This window comes from Dioscorea cayenensis, chromosome 5 (assembly GCF_009730915.1).
Source record: "Dioscorea cayenensis subsp. rotundata cultivar TDr96_F1 chromosome 5, TDr96_F1_v2_PseudoChromosome.rev07_lg8_w22 25.fasta, whole genome shotgun sequence".
Classification (NCBI taxonomy): Eukaryota; Viridiplantae; Streptophyta; class Magnoliopsida; order Dioscoreales; family Dioscoreaceae; genus Dioscorea; species Dioscorea cayenensis.
Genome location: NC_052475.1, coordinates 21,246,550 through 21,260,094, shown reverse-complemented (window position 1 = coordinate 21,260,094; position 13,545 = coordinate 21,246,550). Strand labels below are relative to the sequence as shown.

The following is a 13,545-nucleotide window of genomic DNA, read 5'->3' as shown; positions in this document are numbered from 1 at the left end:
AAAAGATGACCATATATAACAAGAAATGATTATATTCACTTAATTCTTATATTTATCTCATATTAATACTTTATCTTAATATATTTTTAATACATATATCAATGCCATATCCACAATCCATATAATTCATAAACAAACACATATACACACCCTACAATCCTTTAAGGAGATATTTTTGATATATATATATACATATATTCATTTAGGAACCTTATCTTATGCATTAAATAGAAGACCCAAAATTTTCTTTGTTTGTAGATGCTTAAAGAGGCAAAGGATGAAGAAAGGATCCAAATTTACATTGTGCAGTAACCACAAATAGAAAAGGCATTCAACCATAAAAGGATTTTATTAAATTAAGAAGCTAGCATCAGTTAATTTGGGTACCCTTTGCAAACAAACACTAGTTAATGGAAGCAAGTTGGTTTTACTAAATCCATCCACTTTTTATATATCCCAGATTAGAGTAATGGTATACATCAGAGCTAACAAAGTATAGCAATAATAAAAGTGAAGCATTAATTAAGAGATTGCAAGTCCTTTTCCTTAGCTCTTTAATTATGTGGAACATTATGAGCTCATGCATCACCTTTCAGTTTATATATATATATATATATATATATATATCAGACCACACACCAATGAAGTCATTATCATCACAAAACAACAAACTCTCTCTTGTTGTTATTGTTACTTATAATGATCATACTAATTAAAACATAAGAAAATACATTGAAATATATATTAATTATAAGTAGTTATACATTTCCTTAATTGATTCTTCAGATCTACTACGTACTTTAGGTAACTCTCAACGAGTGCCAGTGCCAGGAGGAGATGCTAGCTCTAGATCAAGCTGTGGTGGTTGTTGTGGTGGTGGTTGTTGTTGTTGTTGTTGATCATGATGATGATGATGATCAAGAGTACTTGAAGAACTCATTATTGATGATGGAGCAAGAGAAAGAGTGAATGAATCTTGTATGAGCTTTGGAGTTGTGAACTTGTCTGAACTTTTAACCTGAATTAAAAGAAACAAATGAGAGAAGAAGAATACTTTAAGATTATTATAAATATATTAAAATTAAAGAAGATATATATGTAAACAAGCATGCATGCATTGGATGGAAGTGGAAGATGAATGCTATGTAGTACCACATCAAAGAGGCTAGAGCGGCGTTTCTTCTTGTTGGGATTGGTTTTGTCTGAGAAAATACTTTTTGGGCATGGCTTGCAACTTGGGTTGGAGTTCTTGTTAGTGACGAAGTTGCGTGAGATGCCACGCGCAGTCTCCTTTGCCTAGTTTCTCAAGACCTGCCAGAAAGGTTCTGTGTTCTTCTTCAGTCCATGGAACACCTGATAAAAATGAAAGTTACATGTACTACTTTGAGAGAGTTTGTAAAGATGAAAGAGATCATATATCTTTTTCACCATTCATTAACATAAAGGAAATTAAAGAAGAAATTAACAAGATATTAAAGATATAACTTTGTCTAGTTTGTGTACATATTTATTATTATTATTATTATTTTTTGAATAAAAGTACATGTTTATGTGTGTGTGTGTGTGTGTGTGTGTGTGTGTGTGTGTGATTAATTAATTCCTTATGTTGAAGACCTAATGAATAATGTTACAAGGTTCTTACCAAGACAAAAGAAACAGAGATGTTGTCTTTTGAGATTGTCTTGTGGGGGTTTTTTTTGTTTTTGTTGGGTAATTAATTTGGTTGATCACTGTGTGAATATATATTAAAAAAAAAAGAAAAGAAAAAAATCCTGCCAAGGAAGAAAGGGAAGAAGAACAAAAGGGAGAGACATATATACATTTTCTTTTTCTTTCTTTTGGTAATCTTTTGTCATTAAGAAGAAAGTGATCAGTTTAAGATTTTGTGAGAGGGAACAAGAGAAAAGTCCTAATAAATCTTCTCTTGTTTTTCTCTTTTTCATCATCTTTTATCATAAAAAAGGAAACAAAAACAGTAGAAGAAGAAGAAGAAAAATAACTTAGAGAGACAAAGAGAGGGAAATTCCTAGAATAAGAAAAACAGCATAAATGAAACATATAGAACAAGAAAGATGTGTGTATGTGTATATATATAGTAATTAATTAATAAAAAGGACTCACCTTTCTTTCTCTCTTGAGCTCCTCTTCCCAAAAGACCATCAGAGAGATAACCATTAGAAACCTTACAATGATGATCAGTGGCTTCTTCAATGGAAACAAGAGAAGATGATGAAGAAGATGAAGGTGATGAACTAGAACAAACATGATAACAAGAAGATGATGGTCCCAAGCAATCCATGCTAAAGCTTTTCTTCATATGCAAAGCTGATGAAGAAGAAGAAGAAGTAGAAGGAGAAGAAGAATAAGAAGAAGAAGAAGCCATTTGAAGAAGTTGCACCCCAAAAAGCTTCAACCCAATTGAACTACCATTATTACTACTGCTACTACAAGTCCTTGAATTGTGGCCATTGTTGCCACAATGAGAGCATTTCCTTGCCATCTTCTTCAACCTTGTTTCCATTCCCAAGATCTGATGATCACCTACAAACACCCTCATTCATGTGGCCTTAAAACTATCCAAAAACATGGGGGGGCATTGGTTGGAGTTTTGGAGAATTTTATTTTGTGGACACATTCTCACCATGTGTGTTTGATGCATATATATATATATATATATATATATATATATTTGTCCTCTTCAGCACATACATATATATATTCACATCTGATATATATTAGTAAAAAGCAATGAGGAATTTTTGTGGTGTAGATGTAGATTCTCTTTTAACTGTTGTTGCCACCTAAGCATGCCAGTAAAAACTGTCTTTTCTGTCCATTATTATTGGTTTTTTTCAGTTGTTTTATTTTGTTTTGCACTTACATGCTTCTTGTACATTCCACAGAGAGAGAGAGAGAGAGAGAGAGAGAGAGAGAGAGAGAGAGAGAGAGAGAGTGTTTAATGATTGTATAATAAATTGGTTGTAATTAGACTTGGACTTTTAGATATGATATTTACCTTATCAGCATCATAGTTGATAATACTTTCATCCATATATATGTATATGTATATTTTAATTTAGAGCTAACAACATGATGCGGTGGTTCTTTCAGAAAGATAAGGGTTGTACTATGGAGATTTTTTTTGATTTGACGTAATAAAAAGCTCATGTTACTGTTACTCAACTAGCCAGACAGCTCTTGATCCAGTAATACTAATCCCATTATAAAAAATTTGATTACTAAATGCTCATTATATGGGTTTAAAATACACACTGTACATAGCGATACTAATAGTCACCAACTGTGGGTGCAGTGTGCGGTAACCGTTTAATTCCGGTGTCAGTTATATAAGGGCATATAATTAGCTCATTATTATCTTTTATGTTTATGTCTTTGATTGTATATGTATGTGCTTATCACATTTTTTAAAAGAGAAATTTTTTTTTAATTCAAATGGTTTAAGTTTAGAATTTTGAAAAATATTTTAAATAATAATAATAATAAAAAATCATAGTTTCTTGTAGAAAGAGTTTTAATAAGTGCATGATTGATAAGTTGTTTATTATTCTTTTGTTTTCATCATTATGGAAGATAAAGTAGTCCAGAATAAATAAATTAAAAAAAAAAAGACAATTGCGTTATGTGATGAATACAACATGAAAACTTTTCGAATCATCGATCTTCCTATTATTACTCATATCAAAAATATATATTTAATTTTAGAATTATGGCAAGATCCAATGTTTTTACGCTATATCACAAAGATCCCCTATGCATCAACAAGGTGGTTGGAAAAGAAAATCAGCTCACTAGTCACTAATGATAAGCTACATGGATTATACACTTGAATGATGACACAATGAACACACACACATATATATATATATGTGTGTGTGTGTGTGTGTGTGTGTGTGTATGTATATATTTATATAAGCATTTTAGAGTGGGCATTAGTCCCTTGCATGATCAATGGTAAAATTTCATATAGTTCTCTACTAATTAATTTAATATCAAGCACTAACCATTGGCTTTTCAACTCTTGATGTTTGACTTCAACTTTGAAGAGGGAGGGACTTCCACTTGCTTGCATACCTACTTGGCTTTAATAATACAAGAGAATCTCTTTTCATTTATTGAAGATGAAGAGGTAGAGGATGCTTATGAGAAAAGTCTTTCACCAACTGCTCTCTCTTTGCTTTGAGTGCTCGTTATAATAATGTTTTAATTAAGTTGGGACATTCTTTTTAGAGTTTAAATTGTCTCTAAGATAAGCTCATAAGTCACAAACTTTATAGGTGTTTATCTTCCTTAGAGAACAACCTTAATGTAATACGCATCACCTTTCATTACCCATCAAACTAATTTGCGAGGAAAGAATTTTCACCACGCTTCATACATCATTCTTTTGATAGTGTCCAATAACTTTGTCTATTCATAAGAAGAGGTGATTTGCTTCCTTAACTATATCTTTTGTCGTCTTCAAACTCTCACAATTAATAGTCTTAATCAATTAGAACTCCTTTATATATATGTCTATGAGTAATCCATCTGTGATTAAGATTGATTTGGATTTTAAAAAGTCATTATTCCTCCTTAGTAATTGAATTTTAGACCATTAATCATTGTATTTAGAAGTTGTCACAGATGATTTTCGTCAATTTGTTAATTAATTTGACACATATCATGAACTAATAAACTTTAAACGAATAAAAGCTGAACAAATATAAAAATTTTAATAATAAATTAAGTTATTTTTGTCTCCTATTATTATCATAATTATTACTTTTTAAAACTAATTTAATGCAAACAAAAATGATATAAATTGGAAATATAGCAACTGAACAAATCAAGCACAATCCTAATGACCTCTACCCACTTTCTAAGAAAGAGAATAAGATATAATAAAAGATTCAAGGCTTTTAATGTAAGGAATAATTTCTGATACAGTGTGAGATTCCTCTAGATTCTCTTTTGAAAACTTTAATCAGAACTCTTGACTCTCAATTTAATTAAAATGCACACCATACACATATATCAAGAGAATCACATTCTTCATCATAAAAAATATTTTGCATGACATAACCACTTGTTTGAATCTTGAACAAGTTTGGATAATTTATGATAACACATCCTATCAAATTAGAGTATACGTTTAGGATGACAAATTGGCCAATTAGTGAGGTTAAAAATCAAATTGAGAAATCAATGAAGACTTGACTTTTCCAAATGTTAAAAAGAAAATGCTATTGTTCCACTCATCATGGAAACCAAGTGGCCATTACTTAAATAATTAACCATAGCACTATTCTATTAATTCTTTTTAATTTGCTAAAGGACAAAGTGTCAAACTAATTGAAATAGACACCTCATTTGCTTAATAAGGAGGAGAAGATTACAATTCATATCGATCATTGTTAAGCTTTTATATGAGAGAACACATCAAGATAATTAATTTATTCATTTGATGAGAATATTATAGAATATGTTTCATTTTACTTTTCAATATCTATATATGCTTCTTTTGCTCACAGTGAACTAGATTGTTTTGGTATGAAATGAATGGGAATTAGAAGAATATCAGATTGATGATTAGGTTGCTTTCTAGTTACTTCATGGGTTCCATCAGGTGATCTCAAACTTTATTTAGACAAGTTTCAAACTCTCAACCACTCTCTCCTAACTTCTTGAGACACATATGACACATGCAAATGATCAAGCTATAGAGTTGGTATGTGAGAACAACTTCTTTTACTTAGAGTTGTTAAGATGCATGCTAAATATTAAATAATGTACATATTCATAAAAAAGATTGAGGAGAGTGCTAACAGTCTCATATCAATTAATAAATTTTGATTTGAATATATATATATATATATATATAGAGAATTGAATCTACCATATTTGGTATTTATGTATTTGGTTTGCATCTATCATAGTCAAAAGATTGGTTTGGCTAATTTATTGACATATTTAATGAATATATTAATTGAAGTTTTATATGGGTCAATTTAATAAATATGCATGGATATAGATATTTGAGACTCTGTATTGTATAATATAAATTTAAGTATTAACCCAAACTTAACTAATATGTATTTGATAATGTATAAATAGTATTAAAAGAAAAAGAAAAAAATAGTTCATTATAAAGTTTAAGTTTTTTGTCCACTCCATGCTTCTTCTACGGTCTCATCAAGCCTTCTCACTCAATAACTTTGATTGTTAGTTCATAGTATTGCAACCTTTAATCCTCTAAATAAAGAGGCATAAATGTTAGGGTTCTTTGCAAGTCTAATTAAAAGTGTATTTCAATATATTGTTATAAAAATTTTTGACATCTAAAACGAAATCAATGTTCCATGATAAAGTATGAATTTTCCCAAACACTAATAAAAACATCATATACGATTAAATGGGGAAAGCATCAAAGTAAACTTTGAGATAATAATAATAATAATAATAATAATAATAATAATAATAATAATAATAATATTTTGATGGCTTTGATTTGGGCTTTGCAAGGGCCCAAAATACGGCACTTTGGCCATGTTCATATGAATGATGACTTGTGTGCATGGGCCAATTGTTTCCGAAATATTTTGCTTGAAAAATACATATTTAATAGATTTTCTTCCATCATTTTTTTTTAAAGTAATAATTATATATATATATATATATATATATTAAAGTAGAAGACAAATATGAAGTGTGAAGCTCTCATAAAAACCTAAATTAAATATTACAATAATATTAAAAATTCAATAATTATAATTATCTTACTATTTAATTTAAAAATATAAATAGATTATTTTTTGAATTTTTTCATGATAATAGAACTTATTTCTCTTATTTACTTAAAATTTTTAAAATTTAAAATATGAAATTTGTTAATTTATATCATAATGAATTAAAGTCTTTTATTTATCAGATTATAATATTATTTATCATATATCATATATCAAATTATAAAATTAATAATAATAAATATCCTATTTTATCTAAATTTAAATATTAGAGATTTTTCTCTCTCTATATATATAGATTATGTTTAAATATAAGAGATTTTTCTCTATATTGATATAGTTCTTATGGATGAACTGGTTTTTTTTTCTTGATATAAAGATGCTATAGATGAAAAATTTTTCAAGGCAATGTTTTAGGTTTTGATCGTTTGTTGATATTTTGGTTTCACGCGAACTCGACGAGAAAGAATTATTTAGTAAGTATTTAACTATTTATGTAATTATTTATGTAATTATTATGCCTTTAAAATTGATGCTTTATGATGTAACTTTGTTGAAGATGTAATAGAAGAAGTCATTGGCAAAGATAATCCTAAAATTCAAAAATCTTGTGGAAAGGCAAGCAAGCTCAGGGATGTTGTGCTTCAAAATCTAGAGTATGCTTTACTTATATATTTTTGTTTAAAAAAAATATATTTATATGCATCATTATAGTCTCATAATCATATTTATTATGTGAAGAAGTTTTTTTTATATGTTAGAGTATATTTATTTGCTTATACTATTGTATATGAGTTTTTTATGTGTATTTTTGCTTTTGTTTTTACAAGGAAAAACAAGTTTTAATGTACTTTCGTTGACTTTTTAGATGAGATTAATGGTTATAAGGTCGATTTAATTATAACCTCTTATTTTTAAAAAAATAAGATTTGTGTAAAAAGCAAATTAGTTTTGGTTATTAAATAATAATTTTTCATATTTAATATTTTTGTAATTGATTTTATTCCAACAAATAATATTTCAGGACTATGTTGATGTTGTTGAGCTGAAGGTAATTTTTATGATATCACCATTTTTTATGATAATTTTGTATTAAATTTATGAATTAATAAAGTTTGATTAATGTGCATAACTGTATCTGACAATGAGTCAAAATCGTTATAAATCAATCAACAAGATGAAAAAAAAATTGAATCAAGAAAAAACTAATCTGTAATAAATGATTTAAGCAATGAAGTCCCTTATAGGATGACTTTATTTGTGTTTTATGTCATTTTAACTCTGTTAAATTTATGATTATCATTGAATTTTAATGAAGGCAATATAGTTTATTTATATCATTTTGTTATTGATGTGAACTAATTCAAAACCTACGTAGTAATCCCACTTTTTCACATCACACCCACTATCTCCCTTTCACTCACGATCTTGAACACGTGAAGTGTTTACGTAACTGTAAGCATATATCTATAAATAACCTCCCTTATTTAAACAAGAGAGGGGACCTTTTTTGGAAAAACATAAAAGGAAGATCAACGTTTATTTTCTACTGACTTAGCCATCATAGTGTTTGTGGGAACACTTTCCCACATCGCTATAGTGTCGTGCATTTGAAGAAGAAAGAGACTCTAACTCCTTTTTGATTCGACCTCCAAGTTCAAGCTCTAGCAAGTTCAAGGTCCCCTACATATTCACTGTTGTATTGAGCAAACAGACAATGGCGCCGTGATGTGGAACCCTCGATCAAAAAGGCCATCACACAAGGTTACCTTCGTGTAGTCTCTTCAATCTATGCTAATGCACCAAAGAAGTCCCAGACATCACGCAAGATTATCCTTTCAGAGGATGTCATGAGGCACATCAATACTGGAAACAGAGATAAGAAAAGAAGAGATAGAGATGAAACAAATTTTGAAGGGAGAAGGACTGGAAGAGGAAATGAACACAGACAAATTCCAAAGCTCAAATTTGAGAACTTCACACCATTGAGCCAACCACGTTCTACCATCCTGGCAAGCATAGAAGGATCCGGGCCCTTACCTTTCCTCCTAAGGCAAACAAGACAATGGGTAAGTTTTACGGGGACGACATCGTAGGGTTTCACAAAACCCATGGATATTCAACTGATAGATGCAGCGGACTGATGAATGAGATTGAATCGCTAGTGCGCCAAGGAAAGCTTAACAAATTTGTCTACTCAGAAGCATGGAGAAACGAGAAATCGTCTTACTCAAAAAAAGAAAGATATGAAGATAGCAAAGGGATGAATGATAAAAAAGATTCCAAGACGACTGAGAAAACCCCCATTTTAGACAACAAAGCCATCTCACCCAAAGAATACATGTTATTATTGGGGGTGAAACCTTAGCGAGTGAGACTTCTTCATCAAGGAAGGCTTATTATGCAAGGCAAGCTTAAGAAGTTAACAACATCATGAAAACTCAAGAGAATGAAGAACCTATTACTTTTACTGCCGAAGGTCAAGGAGATGTAGTCATGCCCCATGATGATGCTATGGTTATTTCCACAACTATTATGAAGTTCCGTGAGAGAGAATTCCATTCGATAATGGGAGCTCTGTAAACCTTATCTATTAGAACTACTTTGAGAAGATGAATCTATCGTATGATAGATTGAAGAAGGTGTCATCCCCACTATTTAGTTTCTTAGGAGAATCAGTTCCTATCATGGGATCAATCCAGTTGGTGATCACGCTAGGTGAGGAACCACGTCACATTACAAGAATGGCTAACTTTATGGTAATCAAATCCGTGTCACCAGCTTATAATGCAATCCTAGGAAGGCCTTTGCTCAATGACATGAGAGCTGTACTCTCTTCCGGTTATTTGTTAATGAAGTTTCTGACCTCAGGAGGAATAGGGCAAGTAAGAGGAGATTAAAAGAAAGCTCGTAGCTGTTATGTATCTTCCATCAAAGGGAAACGATTGTTAAGGGATGAAAACTTGGCAATCTCAGAAGACTCAGTTGATAAGCCAAAACCTGTGGAAAAAGTAGAACCTGTGAGGTTAAAAGATGATGATCCAGATAAGGTCACTTACTTAGGAAGTGGAATGACCGAAGAAATAAAAAGAGAAGTGATCTCTTGCCTAAAAAAGAACGTGGACGTCTTTGCGTGGATACTAGCTGATATGCCAGCCTTTAGTTTGGAGGTGATTTCTCATCACTTGAATGTGGACCCAAGTATAAAGCCAATAAAGCAGAAAAGAAGGAATATGGCACCTTAAAAGCGACATGCTTTAGAAGAAGAGATAGATATATTAATTCGAGCTGATTTTATTGAAGAGGTCCAATAACCAGAATGGTTTGCCAATGTGGTAATGGTGAAGAAATCAAATGGGAAATGGAGAGTATGCGTAGACTTCACTAATCTTAACAAAGCTTGCCCAAAAGATTCATATCCTTTACCAAGAATCGACAAGTTAGTGGATGAGACCTCAGGCTATGAGTTGCTAAGATTCATGGATGCTTTCTCAGGATATCATCAGATAAAGATGAATCCCTCAAATAAAGAAAAGACTGCTTTCATTACTGAGAAAGGGACGTATTGTTACAAAGTAATGCCTTTTGGACTAAAAAATGCAAGAGCAACCTATCAAAGAATGGTGAACAAGGTAGGTGAGTCTCATATAGAAAAACTCAACCAAGTCTTTGATGTATTAAGGAAATATGACATGAGACTTAACCCTAACAAATGTACGTTTGGGGTTCAATCTGGAAAATTCCTTGGTTACATGATAACTAAAAGAGGGATAGAAGCTAACCCAGAGAAGGTGCAAGCCATACTAGAGATGAGATCTCCATCATCTATAAAAGAGGTGCAACGCTTAACTGCAAGAATTGCAGCCCTAAATAGGTTCCTTTCCAAGTCAGCTGTAAGTTGCCTTCCCTTCTTTAAGACTTTAAGAGGTGGGAAGAATTTTGAATGGACTCCAGAATGTGATAAGGCTTTTGAAGAGCTAAAAGAATACTTGAAGCAGATATCTCTTTGACTAGACTCGAGCCTAAAAAGATCCATTATTTGTATATTTGGGAGTTAGCAAGATGGCTTTTAAGTGCGATCTTATTGAGGAGGGAAGGAAAAGTGGATAAACCGATTAATGACTACGTCCAGTAAAGTACTTCAAGGTGCAGAGTCTCGATACCCTTTTGCATTAGATATTAAGACCTTTGTAAAGTACTACGTCTGTAAAGTACTTCAAGGTTGATCTGTTAAGACCACTATAGGATAAACGTTGTACTACGTGCATGAGTACTTCGAGGTGCAGAGAGTCTCGATACCCTTTTTGCATTAGATATAGGACCTTTGTAAAGTGCTACATGCGCTAGAAGTACTTCAAGGTTGATCTCATTAAGACCACTATAGGATAGCCGAGTGTACTACGTCGTAGAAGTACTTCAAGGTGCGTAAAATTAAGACCCTACTTTCAAGCTCATCCTATAGTGGTCTTAACGGATCAACCTTTCGCATTAGATATTACAAAGACCGAAATATTCTGGAAGACTTACAAAGTGGGCGATTGAACTAGGAGAGTATGATATTTTCTTTGAACCTAGACAAGAAATCAAAGGTCAAGCTTTTAGGCGATTTCATAGTAGAATGCACTGGAGAAGATGAGCTAAACAAAGCAGATGAACACATATTGAAGATGTTTGTGGATGGAGCATCAAGTTCATCGGGGAGCAGAGTTGGGGTAGTTCTGATCTCTCCTAAAGGAGATATACTAGAGTATTCATTGCTCTTTGCCTTTTTATGCTCAAACAATATTGCAGAATATGAAGCACTCATAATAGGAATGAGCTTAGCCAAGCAACTACAGGTGAAAAGATTGATGGCACATAGTGATTCACAATTAGTGGTTCAACAGTTTCATGGAGAGTATGAAGCAAAAGAACTAATCATACGCCAATACCTTCAAGAGGTTAAAATCTTGTCTGAGGAGTTTGAAGAATTCCAATTATTACAAGTTAATAGGAATTCAAATAGTCATGCAGGCGCTTTGTCCAAATTGGCCTCATCAATGGAAACAAAGGGAAGGATTGTACATCTCAAAGAACTTCAAAGGCCAAGTATCGAAGAGAAGAAGATAACAAACATTGAAGATGGGAATGATTAGAGAATACCCTTTAAGAAATTCTTAAAAGATAGGGAGCTGCATTCAAACACACTGGAAGCCAAAAAATTAAAGATGAGAGCAGTTTATTTCATGCTGATAAATGATGTGCTCTACAAGAAGGGGTTTTCCATGCTACTTTTAAGGTGCCTCCATAAACAAGATGCAGAATATGCGTTAGCTGAAGTCAATGAAGGGATATGTGGACAACATATGGGAGCGAGAGCCTTAGCAACCAAAATCTTGCGTGCAGGATTTTATTGGCATACCTTGAGAGATGATGCTTCAAAGAAGGTAAAAAAGTGTGATAAATGCCAAAGGTTCGCACCTATCCAAAAAGCTCCTACCTCAATGTTTAGATGTGATATTGACCGAACCCCATTTGCTAAATGGGGATTAGATCTCTTGGGACCTTTCCCTCAAGCAACTGGAGGAAGAAAATTCTTAATGGTGACAACTGATTATTTCACCAAATGGGTAGAAGCAGAACCATTGGTAATAATAACCAGTAAAAAAATAGAAAGTATGGTTTGGAAATACATCATCTGTCGATTTGGACTTCCCAGAATATTAATCGCAGATCGAGAAAAGTAGTTTAATTGTGACTCATTTAAGGACTTTTATGAAAGGCTCCATATCCAGCTTAGCTTTGCTTCTGTGGCATACCCCCAGCTAATGGGTAAGCAGATGAGCTATCTTGGAAGGTCTAAAAATGTGTTTAAACAAGGCGAAAGTTGCATGGACAGATGAGCTTCCGTCAATCCTTTGGGCGTATAGGACAACGAGTAAGGTCTCAACAGGAGAAACACCTTTCAACCTTACCTATGGAATGGAGGCTTTAATCCCAGTAGAAATCAGGGCAGCTTCTCCAAGAATGGTTGAATTTCATGAAGAAGGCAACTCGGAAGCACTTAGAAATAATTTAGACCTCCTAGATGAAAAAAGAGATCAAAGTTGCATACGTTTAGCAGCTTATCAACAAAGGGTGGCTCGTTACTACAACTCAAAGGTGAAAGAACGACCTATAGTTGAAGGTGATCTCGTGTTGAGAAAAACGTCCATTACAAATACCCTTGTAGAAGAAGGGAAGCTCCGTCCAAATTGGGAAGGACCCTATCGAGTGAGAAGAATGATTGCTCCAGCAACATGCAAGCTAGAATCCTTGGAAGGAAAAAAGATTTAAAATACTTGGAACACCAATCATCTGAAGCTCTATTTTCAGAGCATGTACATTTTGTAAATTGTAAGTTGTATATCAATAGAAATAAAATGGCACCGTAGTTATAGTCCCGTGGTTTTTCCCCTTTATTGGGATTTTCCACGTAATTATCGTGTGTTTTAATTTTTCATGCCAACGGGTTTTCAAGAACAAGAATGACATGGACTCACTTTAAATCCCTAGCAATGAAAGTACACCCCTGAAGAACCTGATCTTCTATAAAGAAAGAGATGAACGGTTCGCACCTTAAACTTTCATTCTACGGGGGAATGAAAGTACACATCTTAAGAACCTGATCTTCTATAAGGGAAGAGATGAACGGTTCGCACCTTAAACTTTAATTCTATGAGGGAATGGAAGTACACATCTTAAGAACCTGGTCTTCTATAAAGGAAGATATGAACGGTTCGCACTTTAAACTTTCATTCTACGAGGGAATTGAAGTACATAT

The 13,545-nt window shown here is 32.5% G+C and overlaps 1 pseudogene; it reads right to left on the bottom strand.

Moving 5' to 3' along the window:
- Positions 1-811: 811 nt before the first annotated feature.
- On the bottom strand, positions 812-2,647 carry LOC120260103 (annotated as a pseudogene).
- Between the last annotated feature and the right edge of the window lie 10,898 nt (positions 2,648-13,545).